Genomic DNA, 21,462 nt, shown 5'->3' with positions numbered 1-21,462 from the left:
TCCGTGTCACCAAATATCGGGTAAGGGCTCAAATTACCTCAAAGAGAAAGTGTTAGGCACTATTTGAGGTCCACAACTGTGGGTCCCGGCCGAATTTTAAACTATGTGATTAGGCTAGGTGATCGAATAAACAAAGGGAAATATAGAAGCCGAAGAGTCTTATGATAACACATGAGAATCGGTACAAATCTTTAATGATTACAAGGATACAACTACATTGGTCTATTTTAGGTGACTAAGTGTAAATAACAAGTATATAAAGAAAGGGGGGTTCTATGTTTTTTAGCCTAAAGGATCACCCCGTGCAACATAAATAATACTTCACAACTCCCTTAAGGTAGGGGTTGCTCATATTATTCAGCGGGCACAGACTATCATCTTCTGCTACCTAATTACTATGTTGAAATTGTTACTTAAGGTGCTCTAGATCAATTCTAAACCGTACCCTATGCGTGTACTACCCGGCCCATACCTGCGGTCCAGGAGGCTTTGGACCTCTATTTGGGTGGTTCTAGACTTTACCTAGGTTGCTCAAAATGATAAAATTAATCGCTCATTCAAAACAAGTAGGACTGCACATAATAGCAAAGAGTGGCTCATGTTAGCTTCCACACGTAACAACAAAGCACGTAAACAAGTTCCAGGCTACACAATAGACAATTTCAGGATTAAGACGTATTTGAGTCGTTAAGTCCTATGGGCATGATTTCTATATGATTATGATTTTTGGTATAATGCAGGCAATGCTACAATTTTTAGACTAATGCTTAGGCAGACTACATGCATTGTAAATCTTATAGGCATAATTTCGAATTCTTTGCGCAACGAAACGATCCCAGAATTTTGAATTACTAGTGCTGATTTTATAGATGTATGTCTCAAGAAGGTGACAGTATCCTATAGGCAGGATTTCTAATAGTTGATAACTTAGGCAATGAAACAACCTCAAAAGTTTAGTATTAACAATGTTGATCTCATAAATAATTTTTTAAGCGAGTGACAACATCCTATAGACAGGATTTCTAACCATTAACAATCAGACTTGATTTTATAACGCTGTACTCTTATAGGTATGTCATCTAGACGAGGCAGTGTAATGAAAACAAAGATGAGTAGTTGATTAAAAGATTGGTGTCCTATAGTCATGGCATCTAGATGGGCAAAAAGCATATGTCATACATCCTATAGGCATGCTGTCTAAATGCACACTAGTAACATATAATTGAGTGTGGTAAATACTTGAACTAATGTGTTTGGACAGTGTGCAAGTGAGATGTACGTTATTCGTATAGCAATGATTTTTACTGATATGTAGAAATAAAGCAAGTTTAAAAGTAGCACATAAAGCATGTAAACCCTATAGACATGTTTTCTGCCCTTTCATGCGAATATTAGAATACCCCAGCCCCCTTTCATTAATCTCACCATTATTCATTATTACAAATTATTACATGCCCAAATGACATAGTATAAACATAAATATTATTGGTTACAGAATGAAACAACCAAAAACCCAATATAACAAACACATGCCCAATGTAGTACAACCCAAGGATGTCCCCGGGCCTTCAATGGTCTTAATCTTCATGTAACAACAAACCCATACACCGCTTACCATAGCAACCTGAGTTTCATACTCAAACCCAACATGTGTGGCCCAACAATAGGCCCAACGAATAACCTTACTTACTCAAATCAGCCATACAAGTGACAAAATATTCATAGAATTAACTAAAAAATTTAAACACTTAGTTCTTAGAGTTGTGGCTAACAACAACTCTAGCCAAGAAATATAAACATGATCAGGCTAGATTGGGAAGCACACAATGCAAGTTTGTGCTCGTAATTCCAGCGACAAAGTTTAAGAGTGAACCAAAAAACTACGTAGGATAGTAAATCATTCAAAATAGTTTCAATAATGAAGCATGATTCAGAGTCAACCTAGGTAACCTTAGATGAAGGTCTAACAGATTCAAGCTAGAGGCAAACAAGGCACAGTCAACACATGAAAATGTTCATCATGAAAACCCCAAGGAACAAAGTAAAAGAACCAGCTCACGCTCAAGCAATTGATTATTGGAACATGGGAAAGACCCTAACATGCTGAACATTAATCATAATATAAGAAATATGTCGATTCTTATAAGCAAGATAGGCTAGTATTGAACCTGATACTAGTCGGCCATATGTGAGAGGAGAGACTAGTTATGAGGTTTCCTAAGGTCTCAAACAGTGATGAAAAGCACATGATTTCATAAGTCCAATCATACATTAGAACTTAAATAGCATGAAAACAGGCCTTAGCTAACCAGTTCAACATCAGGGACTCACCAGGTTGGGTAGGAATGACTTAACAAGGTCTGGCACATATGTATTGATTATTACAAAGATATAAGATAGAGCAGGGAACATGCATTAGTTTACAAGTAGTCGGGAAAACAGGTTTAGGCTAGTAACATGATCAGGAGTTAACTCTAGTGAAACATTAAGTTATACATGAATGACTCAACAAGAATTAGAACATGACTCGTCTCATCACAAGAGTACATAACAAAGTAAGAAGCTAAACTCAGAGAAAGAAACAATAATAGGCATTACACATTAGAGCAAACAAACTTAAGAAAAACAGAATCAGGACAACAAATGGGCAAATTCGATTACTAGAAAGCATAGAGCCTCAAGAAGAACTTCAGAGTATACAATAGCGTGTTGATTCACAAAATCTCAGAGACATAGATATGCAGAACAGGAACTCAAACGAAAAGGAATAGAATTGCAAAGGCCATAGGTACTTACCAGTTACAGATTAAGGAACACATAAATACGAAGAATAATTTCAGCAATACTCCAATGTCAAATAGCGAAACGAATAGTAGAACCCATGAATCTCTGTGCGTCAGAGTTCCCAAAAGTTTCAAATGAACCCCGGGCAGTGCTCACACTGAGAAAGGTTCGATAATTGAATTCCGGTGGCCTTGGCTTTCAGTCGTCCAAGAAATTGAGCCTCAAAGTAGTATAACATGAATAAGAATAAGAGAGTGTAGTAATTTTTCTCAGTGATTCAAAGTCTGTCCCCAGGGGAAATTGGGGAGGGAGTTTATATAGTGTTGAATCAAGCAGGTAAACAAGGAAAGAAATCAACTAAACACGAATAACAAGAGTAAAATATCGCATGCAATCAGTAAAATAACCGGAAAGGAAAGAAATCAAACTCCAAACCCTAGTTAGGGTTTAATACTCAACAATCGGCCAACTGGTATGAAGAATCAGGCTTTTCTTCATGTATATGGACGAAATATTGCCCAAATATCCAAGATTGAGGTTGATTCCAGTTCGATATAAAGACGGTATTTACCAAAATTGGGCAAATACCTAAGTAATACCATAAACGTGTGACCAGTAGCGGAGAAACATAGATATGGTAAGCAAATAATGGTGAAATTCCATTATCAACGGGATTAGAAGATGGAATTAAGGGAGAGGCGTCTAGGGTTCTTCAGAAGAGAGAGGATGCGAGTTGAGGGGATTTGGGGCGGTTGTTAGGTGGGAGATGAGGTAGGGTTTCCGGGTTTGGTTAATTAAAAGGGCTTGGGTGAGCGAGGGTCGTTGATCTCTCAAGATCAACGATCAAAATTTATAAGATGAACGAGGCGAGTCGTTTAAAGTGGGTACCGACTGGGTTTATTAAAGAGTCACTTGGTTTTGGGCCAGGGAAATTGGGCTAAGCTTTGGTCCGAAATTAGCCTTGTATTCGGCTGGATTTTAAATACAATAAATTAAAAAAATAATTTAATAAAATAGATAAATAAATATAAAAATATATGTTAAAATAATAAGTGAAGGTTATAAAAATATACAATATTATTTTGGCCTTGAATAAAAGGACAAAATGTAATTAATTGTAATGTATAAGCTATTTTTGCAAACAATTTGTAAATAGCTCAAAACTGCAAACAATGTAATTATATGAAATGACGTAAAATATTATAAAATATGCATGTGGGTATAAATAATAAATTTGGATGATTAAATCATCCCAAAATAATTTGAAGGGATATTTTATAAATATTTAAATAATTCAATGCGAGAAAATCAATTTTAAGCTTTAAAAATTATAGAAAATTCTTAAATGAATCTATAAATTAGAAAATAATGCAAGAAATAATATTTTGAATATATACATGACATTTATAAAAACATTAGAGCAAAATTAGGTATCAACAACTGCCCCTCTTTACCCGGGAATGATGAAAGAGTTGTCGGGTAAAGAAATAATGACCAATTTTGTCCGAAGTGAGTGAGGAATGATGTGTTTTGAAAAAATGGGGACCGAACCCTAGTTCTTGAGTTGCCTACATATCCCTGGTATTACGGGAATCAGGCTGTGTGTAGTTCTGGATCCAACGGCGAACGAAACCGATGAAATTGTTATAAGAGTGGTTGCATGTTTTGAAAAGGACCTTTTGGATGCGATATTGTCGTGATCAACAAATGATTTCAGATAGAGCTATGAATGCGAATTTGATCGTTGCGGATGTATAAGGCAGATATTTGAATGGTTATAGAACAACGGGTAGTTAATTACTGATTATTGGTTATGTTTGAGATGATCAAAGGATGGGAACGTTGTGAACAGAAATCGGAGCAAGAATTGCTCCTGTTTGTAGAACGGTTACCTCTCAAGTTACCTGCAAAACTTAAAACATGATGCACGTGAATATATATGGGTAATTGAGAAAATTTAAACATGATGCAAATTCCCTTCGGACCATGAGAGTTGTCTTTGGACGATGAGGATGATGTCCTTAGACTATGACGTCTTGGGTCATGAAGCATATGATAAGGGATTCGCAGGCCATAAAATGGTGTCCTCATGTCATGAGCATGGTGCCTTCGGACTATGACGCCTTTGAATAATGATATGCAGTTTCGAGAGATCCTCTGACCATGGCATGATGTCTTCGGACTATGAGGATGATGCCATCAGAATATGGTGCCTTCAGACAATATGGCAATATTTCAGCCCATGAAATGCAAAGATGCAGTGATATCGATCGTTTGATAGAGGAAACAAGTGATGCTTAGTCATATGCGAGAATGAGACGAGACAAAGCTTAGTCTTATATGGTATGAGGACAGTGTTTTAGCCCAATGCAAAGAGTGGAGACAATGCTCAATCTCATTCAAGGAAAGGCAGTGCTTAGCCTTATGCAATAGTGAGGCAGTGCTTAGCGTTATCCAGAGAAGGGAGACAGTGCTTAGTCTCATGTAAGGCAGTGCTTAGCCTTATGCAATAATAGAGGCAGTGCTTAGCCTTATGCAATAATAGAGGCGGTGCTTAGCCTCATGCAAGGTGAGGGCAGTGTTTAGCCCTATGCAAGTAGTAGAGACAATGCTTCATCTCATGCAAAGAAAGGCAGTGCTTAGCCTTATGCAATAATGGAGGCAATGCTTAGCCTCATGCAAGGAATGGAGACAGTGCTTAGTCTCATGCAAAGAAAGGCAGTGCTTAGGCTTATGCAAAGAATGAGGGCAGTGCTTAGCCCTATGCAAGAAGTGCAATGATTAAATACGAGAGGGCAAAGTATTTCTTAGCTTGACGCGCTTGTGCTTGGCGACTTCTGTAGGTATGAAGATATTGATCTTGTTGTGTGCATATATTTGCGGACATTCTTGTTATATTCACTATGCCTGTATCCAAAGGAAAATTGTGAGTTTGGAGGGGAAAGGTTGGTTCGTGCTCTAGATTCCTTGTTTTGCCTTCGTTCCTGTCTTGAGGTCCTGTTTGAGTTTCCCCGGGTAACATCTGGCTACTATAGAATGAAATTTTTGAAAAACATGCATTTGTGATAAATTGTTTATATATGAAAATGTAGTTGTTTGAAATATGTGATGATGCATGAGAGCAAATAAATTTTTTGAATTGATGATTGTGACACACTTTTGAGACATTGCAACCTCCTTAACTCGGAATTTTGAGGATCCTCCTTAAAATTCTGCCCCAGTTTAAATGCATACTTGTGACGATACATTCCTTGATAATTATAAATATGATGAGATTGGGCAAACTCGAGACCTTGCACCGGTTTTTGACCATAGAGGGGAATGAGGATTTTATTATGATATGACCGAACCCACATGGCTGCCTACGTATCTCCTCTTAAACGAGAATCAAATCAAGTATAGTTCAGGTTATATCAAATAGAAAGTGCAAACATAGCCTTAAACATAATATCTCTTGACTGCGTCCGAATTGATAGGTTTTGGCCAAATCTCTCCATCCAACTCTGCAAGTATAAGGGCTCCTCCTGATAGTACTCGATGAACCATATAAGGGCCTTGCTAGTTGGGTGAGAACTTCCCTTTTGTCTCATCATGATGTGGGAAGATTTGTTTCAGCACCAATTTCCCGGTATGAATTACCTTGACCCAACCTTTTTATTGAAAGCTCTTGCCATTCTGTTCTGGTAGTGTTGACTGTGACACACTGCATTCATTCTTTTACCATCAATGAGAGCTAGTTGTTCATACCGATTCCGTACCCATTCCGTGTCGCTGAGCTCGACCTCTTGTATGATCCTTAGGGAAGGAATTTCCACTTCGGCAGGGATAACGACCTCGGTACAATAGACCAGTAGGTAGGGGGTTGACACAGTGGACGTGCGAGCAGCAGTACGATACCCGAATAAAGAAAATGGTATATTTTTGTGCCATTGCTTGTAGTTGTCCACCATTTTCCTTAATATCTTCTTGATGTTCTTGTTGGCGGCCTCTACGACTTCATTCATTTGTGGCATGTATGTTGTAGAGTTCCGATGCTTGATCTTGAATGTTTCACACATAGCTTTCATCAGGTCACTATTAATATTGGCGGCATTGTCACTAATGATTGACTCAGGTACTCCAAATCGACAAACAATATGGTCCCGAACAAAATTTGCTACGACCTTCTTAGTTACAGCCTTATAGGATGCGGCTTAAACCTATTTTGTGAAGTAGTCTATAGCAACCAAAAGGAACCTATGTCCATTTGAAGCAACATGTTCGATTGGTCCGATGACATCTATGCCCCAAGCAGAGAAAGGCTAGGGCGAACTCGTCGCATTGAGTTCGTTGGGTGGTACTCGTATCATATCAGCATGTATCTGGCATTGGTGACTCTTTTGAACATATTTGATGTAGTCTGTTTCCATAGTCATCCAAAAATACCATCCTCTTAATATCTTCTTGGCCAAAGCTAAACCGTTCATGTGAGGTCCGCAAGTTCCGGCGTGTATTTCTTCAAGCAATCTAGATGCCTCCTTGGCATCGACACATCGCAACAATCCCAAGTCAGGAGTCCTTCTATACAGAATTCCTCCGCTTTGAAAGAAATGGTTGGCCAATCTTCGAAACATGCGCTTCTGAGTGTGCGTGGAATTTTCTGGGTATTCTCATTTCTCCAAATATTCCTTGATATCGTGGATCCATGAATTTCTGTCAAACTCTTCTTCAACTTGAGCACAATAAGCTGGCTGCTTATAAATTCCTATTGGGATAGGATCTATGAAATTCTTGTCTGGATGTTGTATCATGGAAGACAAGGTGGCTAATGCATCTGCAAACTCATTCTGAATCCTTGGAATATGTTTGAATTCTATCTTTGTGAACCTCTTGATCAACTATTGTACACAATGCAAGTATGGCAATATTTTTGTGTTCTTAGTAGTCCATTCTCCTAGAACCTGGCTCACCAATAGATTGGAATCTCCGATTACCAGCAACTCCTGAATGTTCATGTCGACAGCCATCCTGAGTCCCAAAATGCAGGCTTCGTATTCTGCCATATTGTTGGTGCACGGGAACCTGAGTTTTGCGGATACCGGGTAATGTTGACCGGTTTTTGATACTAAGACAACTTCGATACCCATTTCCTTGAAGTTTGCTGCTCCGTCAAAGAACATCCTCCAACCGTCGTATGCTTCGATAATGTCTTCTCCTACAAATGACACCTCTTCACCGGGAAAATACGTCTTCAATGGTTTGTATTCTCCGTCTACGCGATTTTCTACCAAGTGATCAGCCAATGCTTGACCTTTGACTGCCTTCTGAGTTACATAGATGATGTCGAACTCACTCAGCAATATCTACCACTTTGCTAACTTACCCGTAGGCATGAGTTTCTGAAAGATGTATCTTAGTGGATCCATCCTTGATATGATATATGTAGTGTATGCATAGAAATAATGTCTCAACTTCTGGGCTATCCATGTCAAAGCACATCAGGTGCGTTCCAATAAAGAGTACCGGACTTCGTAAGGCGTGAACTTCTTGCTCAGATAATATATTGCCTGCTCTTTCCTCCTAGTTTCGTCATGTTTCCCAGAATGCAGCCAAAGGCTCCATCTAACACGGACAGATAAAGCAGCAGAGGTCTTCCTGGTTCTGGAGGGACCAACATGGGCGGTTTAGATAAATACTCCTTGATTTTGTCGAAGGCTTTCTAGCATTCTTCGCTCCAACTATTTGCAGCATCTTTCATCAGCATTTTGAAGATTGGCTCACATATCACCATTGATTGTGCTATAAAATGGCTGATATAATTGAGGCGTCCTAGAAAACTCATCGCATCTTTCTTATTCTTTGGCGGTGGTAAGTCCTGGATAGCTTTGATTTTTGACGGGTCTAACTCAATACCTCGGCAGCTGACGATGAAACCTAACAACTTTCCAGCAGGGACTCTAATGAGTAGGGATTATGACTGCTTATTTGCTCTCTTTTACTTGCGTTTTAGCTCAAAAATGCTTAAAGGTATTCCCGAGAACTAAAGAAATGTACTTTCTTGCAGGAATACTGGGAAACGAGCCAAAGAAGTAAAAATCAACTCAAAAAGGAGTCAAAATTGGACAAGGACCAAAACAAGGCAAAAATGCTTATAGTGCAAACTGCACAATACTGTGTGCGGCCGCAAACAATAAAGAATCCATGTCAGATTAGATTCAGAGTATGCGGACCGCATAATTTTTGTGAGGCCGTAGAAGAGAGATTCAGAGAGTTGGAATTTTGGGCAAACTGAAGAAATGTGGACCACACCATTATTGTGCAGCCGCAGGATGCCAAGTGAGGTCGCACTCACTATTATGCGGCCCGCAAATGACCAGAATCAGAGAGCCTTGATTGAAACTGTGTGGCCGCATTTATAATTATGCGGTCCGCAGAAGACAGTTCAAGTCCTAGCCCATGTCAAGTGTGCGGCCGCACTCAGAAATGTGCGGTCCACATAATTAGATGAAGTGCGGCCGCATCCCACTTTTATGCGACTGCAGAAGGCCCAGTTGACCAGTCAAGCTCAGAGTGCGGTCTGCACAACCTCCGTAGAGGCATTTTTGTCAGATATTTTCAGCTTAGTATAAATAGAACGTTTTGTCATTTTAGGGAAAGTTTTGTTTTAGGAGAGCACCTGGGCCGTTTTTCTTTGCTCTTTTGAGTAATATTGTACTAGATTAGCTTTTAAACATTAGATTTTCTTTCCCTAATCAATTATTATGCATTCTATCTTAATTTCTTCTTGTATTTCTTCATTTTTCATGAGTAGCTAAATTTCTAGCTAGGGTTGTGGCCCAACCCTAGTGTGTGTACTTAATGAGTGTTTGATTTAGAACTTGTTTGTAATTGGGTTAGTGATATTTAGCCTAGTTCTTGCTTGAATTCAAGAATTAATGGTTGCAAACATTGATTCATGCCTAATTGGCTAATTCTCTACTTGAGAAAGAGAGACTAAGTCTAGAAAAATTTGGCTAACAAGAAATTGGGGTGAACTCAAGAAATTGATAGCCCCAATTAAAGGTTGATTCTAGAGATAGTAAGACCCGACTTGAGCATTTATCACTTGTTTTGTGCAGTACCCATTTGGACTTGAGAAAACCAAATTGGAAAAATCACTCAAACTACCGAGAGGTATAAAGTGGGTAATTGCGCGTGATTGCTATATTACAACCCCAACCAATCAAACTTGCCCTAGAGTTTACAACCCATTAGGTAACCACCTAGGTGGAAGTCACGACCCTAAATCTTTTATCATTTGGAAAACAACCAAAACCAAAATATTGTCTCCTAGTTTTATAATTGCAATTAATAGTTTAAAGTAGAAGTAGAAACAACAAACAAGAATGTGGAAGTGTAGTTTAAGGCATATTGTACAATTACACTAAATATATACCTAATCCCAATTCTAACTCCTGAGGATTCAACCCCGACTTGCGTTGGGTTTTATTATTACTTCGACCGTCTTACTACCTATAATTGTGGTGTGAGTTTGGGCGACATCAATTTTGGCGCCGTTGCCGGGGAGTTAAACGGATTTAGCTATATATCTAGGTTTTTGTGTGATTTGTCTTCTTTTCCTTTTGAGTCACTAATTTTGTTTTTGAATTGCTTATAGGTACGATAATGGCTCTCAACAACAAGCCCATTGGTAATTTGCCATTGGGGGAGGAAGTGGACGATGATCAAGGAGATAGGGTTCTTCTCGAACCTCAAGCAAATAGGCGAGGCCGACCGCCTAATGATAATATTCTTGTCCCTCCCCCACCTCCACCAAGAGCGTCAGCGCACCGGGTGTTGCCGAATGAGGGTTATGCAAGTGCTATAGTCCCACCCCGCATTAGGGCAGGCAACTTCCAAATCACCAACGTCATGCTTACACTACTTGAGAAACGAGGATTCTTCACCGGGGCTCCAAATCAAAATACTTACAAGCATCTCAAGGGGTTCGTCGATACTTGTTGGGGGAGCAAGCAAACCAATATTTCTGAGGACGCGCTGAGGCTGAGGCTATTTCCTTTCTCTTTACGAAGAAAATCATTGGACTAGCTGGAGAGATTGCCCAATCATTCCATACATACATGGGATGAGTTGGCCGAAAAATTCATTGCCAAATTCTTCTCTCTGGGGCACATGGCTGCACTACAGGATGAAATTCTAGCATTCAAGCAAGAGCCTAATGAGCCATTGCATGAGATTTGGGAAATATATCGTACCATGGTTAAAGAGTGCCCAAATAATGATATGACCGAGGCCATGATCCAACAAACCTTCTACAGGGGGATCAACATAACAAATCAATGTGTGGTAAATCAACTCTCCGGCGGGAACTTCATGAACACACCTTATGCCGAAGCTTGTGAAATTTTGGATGAGATAGCGGATACCTCATCGGCATGGCAAAGTAGGGCCAATGTTCCGCAAGGTGACCCCAATGTCATTCACTTACACAAGGAACTACATGATCATGGGCAAGCTATTGCAGAGTTAACAACCACAATGAACCAATTGGACAAAGCTCAGCTGCAACAAATTCAAGGTCCAAAACAAGTGAATGCGATGGAAAGTGTAAATATGATGATGAACAAGAGACGACAAAAAGGTCAACAAGGGCAAAGACGTCCGGAATAATTCATGCAAGATGATAGTGGGTATGACCAAGGTGATTAGTATAATGAACTAGAAGAAGAAGTGCAATACATCAATAATTATCAAGGTCAAAGAAACAATGCTCAAATTCAACAACAATGGAGATCACAAGGAAATCAAGGATATTGGAACAACCAAGGCCACCGAGGCAATTGGAGTGGTGGCAACAACAATCAAAGCAATTGGAATAATCAAGGAAACCAAGGCAATTGGGGTGGCATCAATCAAAGTAATTGGGGAGGTAATCAAGGAGGGTGGAACAACAATAACAACCGGGGGTCGGGTTTTCAAAGGCCCTCGATGTTCCAACAACCAAGCAATCCCCCCCTATCCTTCTCAAGGCCCGAGTTCTTCTAACAATGAGATGGGATAGATTGAAAGTATGTTCAAACAAATGATGGAGAAAAATGCCAACTCCGATGCTCAATTAGCCTCCCATAACACTTCAATCTGCAAATTTGGAGGTTCAATATGGGACATGCTATGGCCGTGACTATGAGAAGTGGAAAAGGTGGAGATGTAACCACCTCAAATCAAAGAAGAATTGTGTATGATGATGTTGTAGTTCAAGAAGATGAAATTCCAAGCAATGTGGTTCAAGCTAATGACGAAGTAAGAATTGATATTGATGAAAATGTGGAGGAGACGCAAGAAGAGGTGAACCCGTTTAGGGAGCACATGATTGACATACCGGAACCGGTAGTGCCAAATGCTAAGGCACCAATGCCAAGGCCTCCTCCTCCATACCCTCAAAAGCTTGCAAAGCAAAATAGTGAGAACCAATTCAAAAAGTTTATTGACATGATGTAGAGTTTGTCTATCAATGTACCATTGGTTGAGGCGTTGGAAAAAATGCAGGGTTATGCAAAGTTCATGAAGGACTTGGTCACCAAGAAGAGGTCGATAAATTGTGAAACTATCAAGATGACACATCAAGTGAGTGCTATTGTGCACTCAATGGCTCAAAAATTGGAAGATCCGGGTGCTTTTACAATCCCTTGCACTATTGGGAGCGCCGACTTTGCCAATGCTTTATGTGATTTGGGGGCAAGTATCAACTTGATGCCCTACTCTGTGTTTAAAACTTTGGGAATTGCGCAACCAAAACCCATATATATGAGGTTGCAAATGACGGATCGGAGTATGAAGAGGCCATTGGGAATTATTGATGATGTGTTAGTCCGTGTTGATAAGTTCATCCTTCCAGCAGACTTTGTGATCCTTGATTGTGAGGTTGACTACGAGGTACCTGTTATCTTGGGTAGACCTTTCCTTTCTAGGGGGAAGGCTCTTATTGATGTGGAAGGTGGTGAGCTCACTTTTCGGGTGGGTGACGAAGAGGTGATTTTCCATGTGTGCAAATCGATGAGACAACCAAATAGTAACGAATTTTGTTTATTCGGGATTTAGTGACCGAAGTAATTATTGGTGATGCTAGTGCCACAATGAATGTTGAGGATAATGGAAGCCGTATTGCTCAACCTTGATGATGATGAGGAAACAGAAGGCTATGTGGAGTGTGTGAATGCATTGCAAGGGATAAGGTCGTACACTTATGAGCCCCGCAAGCTATCTTTGGATCTTGAAAACTGGAAGACTCCTCCAACAAAGCCCTCAATCAAGGAGCCTCCCACTTTGGAGTTAAAGCCATTGTCTCTGCTGATGAGTGGTGATTTTACCACTCATTCTAGTCTATTTTCTTTAGATTTTGCATTCTTTAATTATAATGTGAGGTTGTTTATGGTGTGTATTGCTAGATTTTCAGGTAAATGATGCCACGAAGAGACTTGAATTCAAGTGAAGCGGAATTGAGCAAAAACGAGTACAAAAGTGCAAAATCCTTCAGTGATTCCGCATCTGTGGAACACTGTCCGAATATGCGAGCTGAAAGAACGCATCTACAGAGTTAAGCTTTACTGGGACCGCATCTGCGGCAAAAACTCCGCACCTACGGAGTCGCTGGTGTGACTATTTTAACCGCATCTGCGGAGAAAGGGGATTCTACATGGGCTCGCACCTGCGATGGTTTATCCGTATCTGCGGAGTTGCACTTGCGCCACAATGTCCACATCTGCGGAGTAGGCAAAATGCCCTGAGTTCACGCATCTGCGATTGAAGGCCCGCATTTGCGGAGCCGCACCTGCGAGGATCTTTCCGCAGGTGCGGTCAACGGGTTTCTGACCTGGGCAGTATTGACATTTCACATTTTCTCAACTCCAAACCCACAAATACACAATCATATCATATCTTGGAAGATATTTGGCTTATTTTCAGTCCATATACTAGAGAGAACAAGTCTTGGAAGCTAGGGTTCTTGCACATACACTTGGGTCTTGAAGATTTGAAGCTTTTGTTTGAGAATTTCTTACTCCTTTATGCTCATTTCTTTATTTTCTTGCTTTGTATTGTATATCTAAGTGTGTAGTATTTATTTCCAACACTTGAATCTTGTTTATGGAAATATTCATATTTAAAGTGTGGATTAAACACCTTGTTGTGCTTATGTATTGAACGATTCTTATTTATTATGAAGTGAGTTGTTGTTTCTTTAATTATTCTTGTTCTTAAATGTTTTCAAAGGGATTAGATAACCCTAGGACTCGCCCATTTACTTAGGATTAATTTTGGAAAAAATAATTCGGGGTTGGGAAAGATTAATTAACAAGAACTTGAGGCGTTAACCCTCACTTTATAGATTCTACCTAGGGATAGGAATGAACTACCTGTAGCTATATTCGGGTGTGCTTAATCTCTTAATTGTTTTAGGGATAATTCAATTAGAAAGTCTTGTTAGTTTTCGAGAGGAGCTAATATAGAATTTATTATCCGAGGCTAATAAATAATAAATTCGTTCATATTTATAAAATTATGAAATATATTGGATCGTTACTTGAGTGTAAATACCGATGCACCCATGCTTGTATCCATTGATCATTTTACTTGCTTTCTAGGTTAGTTTACATTTTCGCATTTAGCTATAATATTTTCCCAACAATCATTCTAAGTGTTTGGCATTGCATAATAAGTGATAATTCTCTTACATTCCTAATAGCCTATATATTGTTCTCTGTGGGATTTGACCCCGACTCATAGTTAGGTAAATTATATTGCATGCGACCGTGTCCATTTACTTTTTAGTAGTGGATTTGGACGTCATCAAAATTGGCGCCATTGTCGGGGAACAATTTGGCGTAATTTAGGTTGGTTGAGAAATAAGCGTAAGTGCTTTGGTCCAAACTTGTGAATATTTGTGTAATTATCTTTCTTACCTTGGTCTAATTTTTTCTTATTTGTTTCTTGTTTATTTTCTTAGTTTTGAAAAACAAATAAATGGCATCATATAATGAAAATTGGTTGGATGGTAGTTGTACATACTTTGATGACCCTTGTCCTTATTGTGGAGGACCACACTCGTGGCAAAATTGTTTAAATTCTCCCGGGGGTGGATTGTGCGCACAATCTCAAACCCACAAGTGGAGTATTTGCGATAAGTGTGATCGTCAAAATGATCATTGGGATGATTGTGCTTATTTGCCCTTCCCTTCCCCAAGCCCCCGCTATGATGATTCTACTTTTTGTGATGAAAATTATAGGGATATGGAAGTGGAAGAAATTGAGCATGGTCGAAATGGAGAGTTCAAGCTCATGTTAGAATGCCTACTTGAAGGAGGAAACAAAGAGCAAAATGCCTTGGAGGAGCTTTTGGAAAATAGTTTCCAAAATAATTTGGTGCTTGAAAGGTTAAACTTACAAATGGGAGAAATGCTTGAAGCTTTAGAGGTCCAAAAAGCCTCGGAAGTGAATGATAGGCAAGAACCTTCCTTAGATGTGGAAGCCAAAAATCCTTCCTTAGCACTTGATCAAAACCAAGAACGCTCAAATGCTCAAAATGAGAAAATAATGCTCATGTTGGAGGCCATTCTTTAGAATGAGGAGAAGCAAAGCTTGGCACTCGAGGATTTGAAACAAGGCTTGAATCAAAATGATGAGCACATCCACACCTTGGAAAATCAAATGAAAATATTGGTTGAGGCTCACTATGCCCTCCAACTTGAGAGTGTGGAAAGAGATCAAGAAGAGTCCGACATCGAGGAAGAAAATGAGCTTTATTTTGAGGAATCAAGTATTGAACTTCTGCCAGCCGACTCCATGAGTGTCAGTGATGCCTAGAAAAATATGGAATTAGAGTCAACCAGTGTAATTGAAAATATGGTTGAGATTGACTCTAGTCCGGGGGAAAAGGAGGATGTCAAAATCCGGGAAGAATTGCAATTTGGAGGTTTGATATTACATTCCACTTTCAACATTGGACTTGTGCGGTGATATGGGAATTGAACTACACGAGTCAATAAGGGATTGCGAGGAGGAAAGGCAAAGACCATACATCTTACAATTTGAGGGAACAAGAAGGCAAAATGACATTCCTCACATAAAAACCAAGAAGTGCAAAATGATGAAATTAATGCTTGGCTTGATTATCTATTTACCACCCCCCATCACTCATGTTCACAAGCTTGATTCCAAGTTAGGTGCTCAATTCATATCGTCTAAGTGGCGAGAAAAGTGGTAAAGTTGATCCGCGTCGTGCCACGATGTTAAATGCGACGCTTGGTGGGAGGCAACCCATCGTTTTCAAAATTTTTGGTCATTTTTGAAATTGTTTTTTTTAGGATAGCTTAGTATATTATTTTTGACTAATCTGTCAAGTTTCAGATTTTTTGGAGTTGAATTAAGAAGTTTGGGGTGTTGGAACAAACCAAAGCAGTAGCTGCCTGAATTGGCCTGCCAAATCCTGGCATAACCGCACCTGCAGACATAAGCACACAGGTGTGCTCACGCAGAAGCGAAAACTATGGCGCAGATGCGCAACATTTGCAGGTGCGACATGAAACTCGCAGAAGCGGCTTCGCAGAAGCGCTTCTGGAGTCGCAGGTGCGGATATCGAACTGGTTTAATGAAATAACCCCTCATTTCATCAGGTAAACTCTAAAAATTATTTCCCCAAACTCAAACTCCTCTCATCTCTCACACTACTGCTCTTCATCACTGCTCACTTTTGAGTTCTCAAGCACAAGACTACACAGGTACCAAGTCTCTCATCTACTCCTCTCTTCTACTTCTCTTTTCTTTTTTTTCTTCTTCGTCTCCACTGTTCTAGCCTATTTTTCCCCACATTATTTTTGTTATCAATTTTAGTTTTGAAAGTGAGGGATATTGGTTGAGAGTATGTATTGTGTGTTGTTGTGTTGAACATTACTGTTGGGGGAAATCTGAATACCCAAAAATTTTGTGTAGAAGCATAAATTCTCACTGCTTGCAATGTGTTCGACAAATTGTCTAGAAGAAAATCGTTTGCTAAGTACCACAAAATCAAGTTTAATAGAGTTGTAGGTTTATGTAATGCACTAATTTAGAAGTCTTGAGTATAAATTATGTGCTAAAAATCTTGTTTGAGCAGTAAAAGAGTCGAAAATTCTGGGCATTTGAAGTTTTGAACACACTGACGAACTTCGCAGAAGCGAATGAAATGCCGCAGATGCAGCCTCGCACCTGCATAGACTGTCCGCAGGTGCGAACACTGAGGAAATGGGAAAAACCGCCGAAGCGGATAAAAACCCGCAGAAGCGGGACCGCACCTGCGATGGCGTTTCGACAGGTGCGAAAACTGGGCAGATTTCCAAATTCTAGTAGCTTAGCATCTGGAGATTCCCGGGCCCATTCGACTCGATTCTTTGGCTTAATTTCTTTGTTTTAAATTTCCTAATATTATTCTACTGCCCGACTAACGTTGTTTTGATTTTTTTGAAGGTACTTTGAGCTAAAATGAACCGGAATATGAACAAAAATGCTCCGCTTGCCCACGAAATTGAAGAAGTGGCTTAGGATTCGAACTATGATGATACCAGATTCATGTCTTCCCAGTGCCAAGCCCGGTATTATGATGATATCCTCACGAAGAAGCTCAAACTTGAGAAGGGAATTACCGATGACAAATTGTCCGAACGTCTTCCGGATTTCCATGGCCGGCTAGTTTCAAGCGGCTGGACCTGCTTCATCCCCACTCCATGCGATGCCAATGAGGAATGGGTTAGGGAATTTTATGCCAATTTAAGGCGTACACATTTCCAAAACTATGGAATCACTATAACAGGGAAGACTGTGAGATTCAGAGTTGAAGAGATAAATAATGTCTATGGGCTCCCAAATCATCCGCTCGAGCCAGTGCAAGAAAGAGATACATGCGATAATGGTAATTGGCTAGTCGCAAAGCTATGTCCTCCAGGTCATAGAGTGACTTGGGATACAAAGAAGAAAGGCATCAAATATGGTGATTTCACAGCCGAAGCAAAAATGTGGTTGTATATCATTGCGAGCAGAGTGTCTCCTTGTGGGAACGTGTCTGATGTTCCATATACCAGGGCCTTGATAATTGCTTGCATCCTTGATGGCATTCCTGTGAATGTCGGTCACTACATTGTTCGGGAGTTGAAGGAATATGTTCTTCAAGGTGGCACATTATTGATATCTCCATCATTGATTATAGATTTGTGCCGGCGTGCACATGTTGAGAAATGTAATGGAGATCATTTGATACCGGCAGACAAGCCATTACACCCATTAAGAGTGACAGGAGCAGGCAGTGTACTCAAGAGCAAGAAGAGGAAAGTTGAGATTACTATAGGTGAGGGGTCCTCCTCACAGACTGCTCAGGCCGGGGGACCATTTGGGATGCTAAACTCCCAGCTTGCTTCCATTCGTGACTTAGTGTCACAGCTCCCTAGTGGGCCCTCACACTCCCAGCCTATGCCCGAGTACTTCACCAGGGATGACATGAATACCTACTTAGATGCACAGAAAAAGCAGGCAGAGTCTCAGGAGAAAATAGCAGCATCTGTTAGCACACTTGAGGCCGCCTATGGCAACTTGGCCAAGGCACATGCAGATCTTCAGTCAGACTTTGAAAAGGAGAAAGCGAGCAACAAGAAGAAGGGCAAGTTTATGATCAAAATGTGGAGAGGCATCAAAGCCATCTTCAAATGGGGGCAGTCGAACAGGAAGATACCTCTTGCTGATGCTGAGGATAGTGAGGAGTACTCTTTCATGTCGAGTGCTGATGCTGATGACACTGAGGATGATGAGGTCGAGAGTTCTCAGCAACAATGATTAGCCTTTCTCCCGCAGTTTGTTAGTCTGATGCAAACCTCAGGGAGACCCTCAAACTATTCTTATTTTATTTTGATATTGTGTAGTGAGGACACTGCAATATTTTTAGTTGGGGGTGGATTTAGGGATTATACTTTATTCGTACATTGATGCTATATATTTGCCCTTGCCGGGTTTATGTTGTGGTATGGATATTGTGTGCCCTTGCCGGGCTTGTTTTGTTATTGATTATCATGTGCTCTTGTCGAGCGTAGTTGTGATTGGTTGTACATAGTCAAGATTAGTCACTTTAGTAGTTTTCTTTAGTAGTTTTTAGTTTAGGTTATTTTTGTTCATTTAGTATTAGTTGCTTTTGTTATTTTAGCTTCTTTTAGTAGTTTTGTCCTTTTATAGTTATTTCTGTAGTGTTTATTTTATCTTGTTCAGTAGTTTTAATTTATATTACTTTTATCTCTTTTAATAGTAATATACTTTTCAATAAATGTCCTGGGGTTTTCTTTATGCTACAGTTCTTTCCCAAGGAATATTTATTTGTTGAACCGGGTGATTTTTCCCTATGACAGATGGCGTGACGACTTTCTTAAGGGAATTAGTCTTATTTTTTTATGTGGAGACTTTTGAATTATTTGGTACTAACAAAATAAATCTCTTGTATGTGAAGTGTGAATTAAGAATACCCCTCCGATTTTGGGTTTTAAATTAAAAAGATAAGTTGCATGGGGAAGAATAATTTTTGAGATAACTTTTTGGCTCGTTTGGTGACTCTTTGCCCACTAGTTTGCATGATATTGCTCTAAATGCTCTTGTTAAGAAGTGAAATTGATTCGGCTTGATTAGTTCATGTGTCATGTGTGCTAGTTTTTATTATAAATAATCCTTGTGTTTACTTCTATCATCTAGAACTTGCCTGGTTGGTCTTTCAATGCTAATGTTAATTATGTTTGGTTGGAGGGATGACCTTAGGAATTCTTTGTAATCTTTGAAAAAGCCTCTTTAGCTTTTCAAGCCTACCATTGCATAAATATTATCACTAGTTTATCCCATTTGAACCTTTAACTTTTTCTTTGGCCACCTCATTACAAACCTTTACCCTTTTGTGAAATAATCCCCTCTTTCCGTCCCTCCTTGAATATCGAGAATGAGGCTAAAAGCCTAAGTTGGGGGTGTTGGTTTCAAGTTGGAAATTAGTAAGGTTGTACATTGAGGGTAGAAATATATACCTCAAAGTTGTTCATATGAAGTTACTCAAGCTCCAAAAGAAAATAGTTTTAAAAAGGGAGTGAATAATATGTGTATATATATAAATATGGAGCCTTGAGAAGATTAGAGAGGTACTTTAAGGTGGTTCTATGTTGGTAACTAGATGCCAATAAGGGCGATGTGTTTTAAAAGGAAGCAAAGTGCAAAAAGAAAGACAAATGTGAGTAGTGTTCAAGAAGGGTGTAGTCACTTGTATCCCAAATGCTTATCCTACCCTTCCCTAAACCTACATTACAAGATAAAAAAGTCCTTATGGGATCTCCAAACGAATGTTCTTGAATAGGCGGCGAATTAAAATAAGGGCAAGCTTATGGCATGATATTTTGTAACACTTGAAATTCTTTGTTGAGAGTGAGTGTCTTTGTGCATTTGTTCCTTGTGTTGTTATTGTAAATATGGTGATTTTGGCACTTTCTTTCTTGTGAGGGCACATGAATTAGGATGGATTGGTGATATTGATGTATCCCAAAATGAGTAAATTGAGCATATGTAGTAGACTAGTGCTTTTGAGTCACTTCTTGAGGCTTTTTGTTGTCACTTGATTATTTTAAAACTCCTTTGCATTTCTTAAAGTTGATTTTGAATGAGGGAGTTGTTTGGTTGAGATTCACATGCTTGAGCCTAATTATTAGTACCAACCAAATCTATAATTATGGTGCTTAATTGGAGAATGTGATTTGTTTAGGATAGCAATGCCATTTGTGCTTTAAATGGTAGAACCTCACTGAATTGTTGGTTTTGATTTTCTTGAGGACAAGCAAAAGCTTTAAGTTGGGGGTGTTGATGAGTGGTGATTTTACCACTCATTCTAGTCTCTTTTCTTTAGATTTTGCATCCTTTATTTATAATGTGAGGTTGTTTATGGTGTGTATTGCTAGATTTTAAGGTAAATGATGCCACGAAGAGACTTGAATTCAAGTGAAGCGGAATTGAGCAAAAAAAAGTACAAAAGTGCAAAATCCTTCAGTGATTCCGCATCTGCGGAACACTGTCCGCATATGCGACCTCGCATCTGCGAGCTGAAAGAATGCATCTGCGGAGGTAAGCTTCACTGGGACCGCATCTGCGGCAAAAACTCCGCACCTGCGGAGTCGCTGGTGCGACTATTTTGTCCGCATCTGCAGAGAAAGGAAATTCTACATGGGCTCGCACCTATGATGGTTTATCCGCATCTACGGAGTCGCACTTGCGCCACAATGTCTGCATCTGCGGAGTAGGCAAAATCCCCTGAGTTCACGCATCTGCGATTGAAGGCCCGCATTTGCGGAGCCGCACCTGCGAGGATCTTTCCGCATGTGCGGTCAACGGGTTTCTGACCTGGGCAGTATTGACATTTCACATTTTCTCAACTCCAAACCCACAAATACACAATCATATCATATCTTGGAAGATTTTTGGCTTATTTTCAGTCCATATACTAGAGAGAACAAGTCTTGGAAGCTAGGGTTCTCGCACACACACTTGGGTCTTGAAGATTTGAAGCTTTTGGTTGAGAATTTCTTACTCTTTTATGCTCATTTCTTCATTTTCTTGCTTTGTATTATATATCTAAGTGTGTAGTATTTATTTCCAACACTTGAATCTTGT

The sequence above is a fragment of the Nicotiana tabacum genome, chromosome 17 (assembly GCF_000715075.1).
Source record: "Nicotiana tabacum cultivar K326 chromosome 17, ASM71507v2, whole genome shotgun sequence".
In the NCBI taxonomy this organism is placed as follows: domain Eukaryota; kingdom Viridiplantae; phylum Streptophyta; class Magnoliopsida; order Solanales; family Solanaceae; genus Nicotiana; species Nicotiana tabacum.
This window is presented reverse-complemented; position numbering follows the sequence as displayed.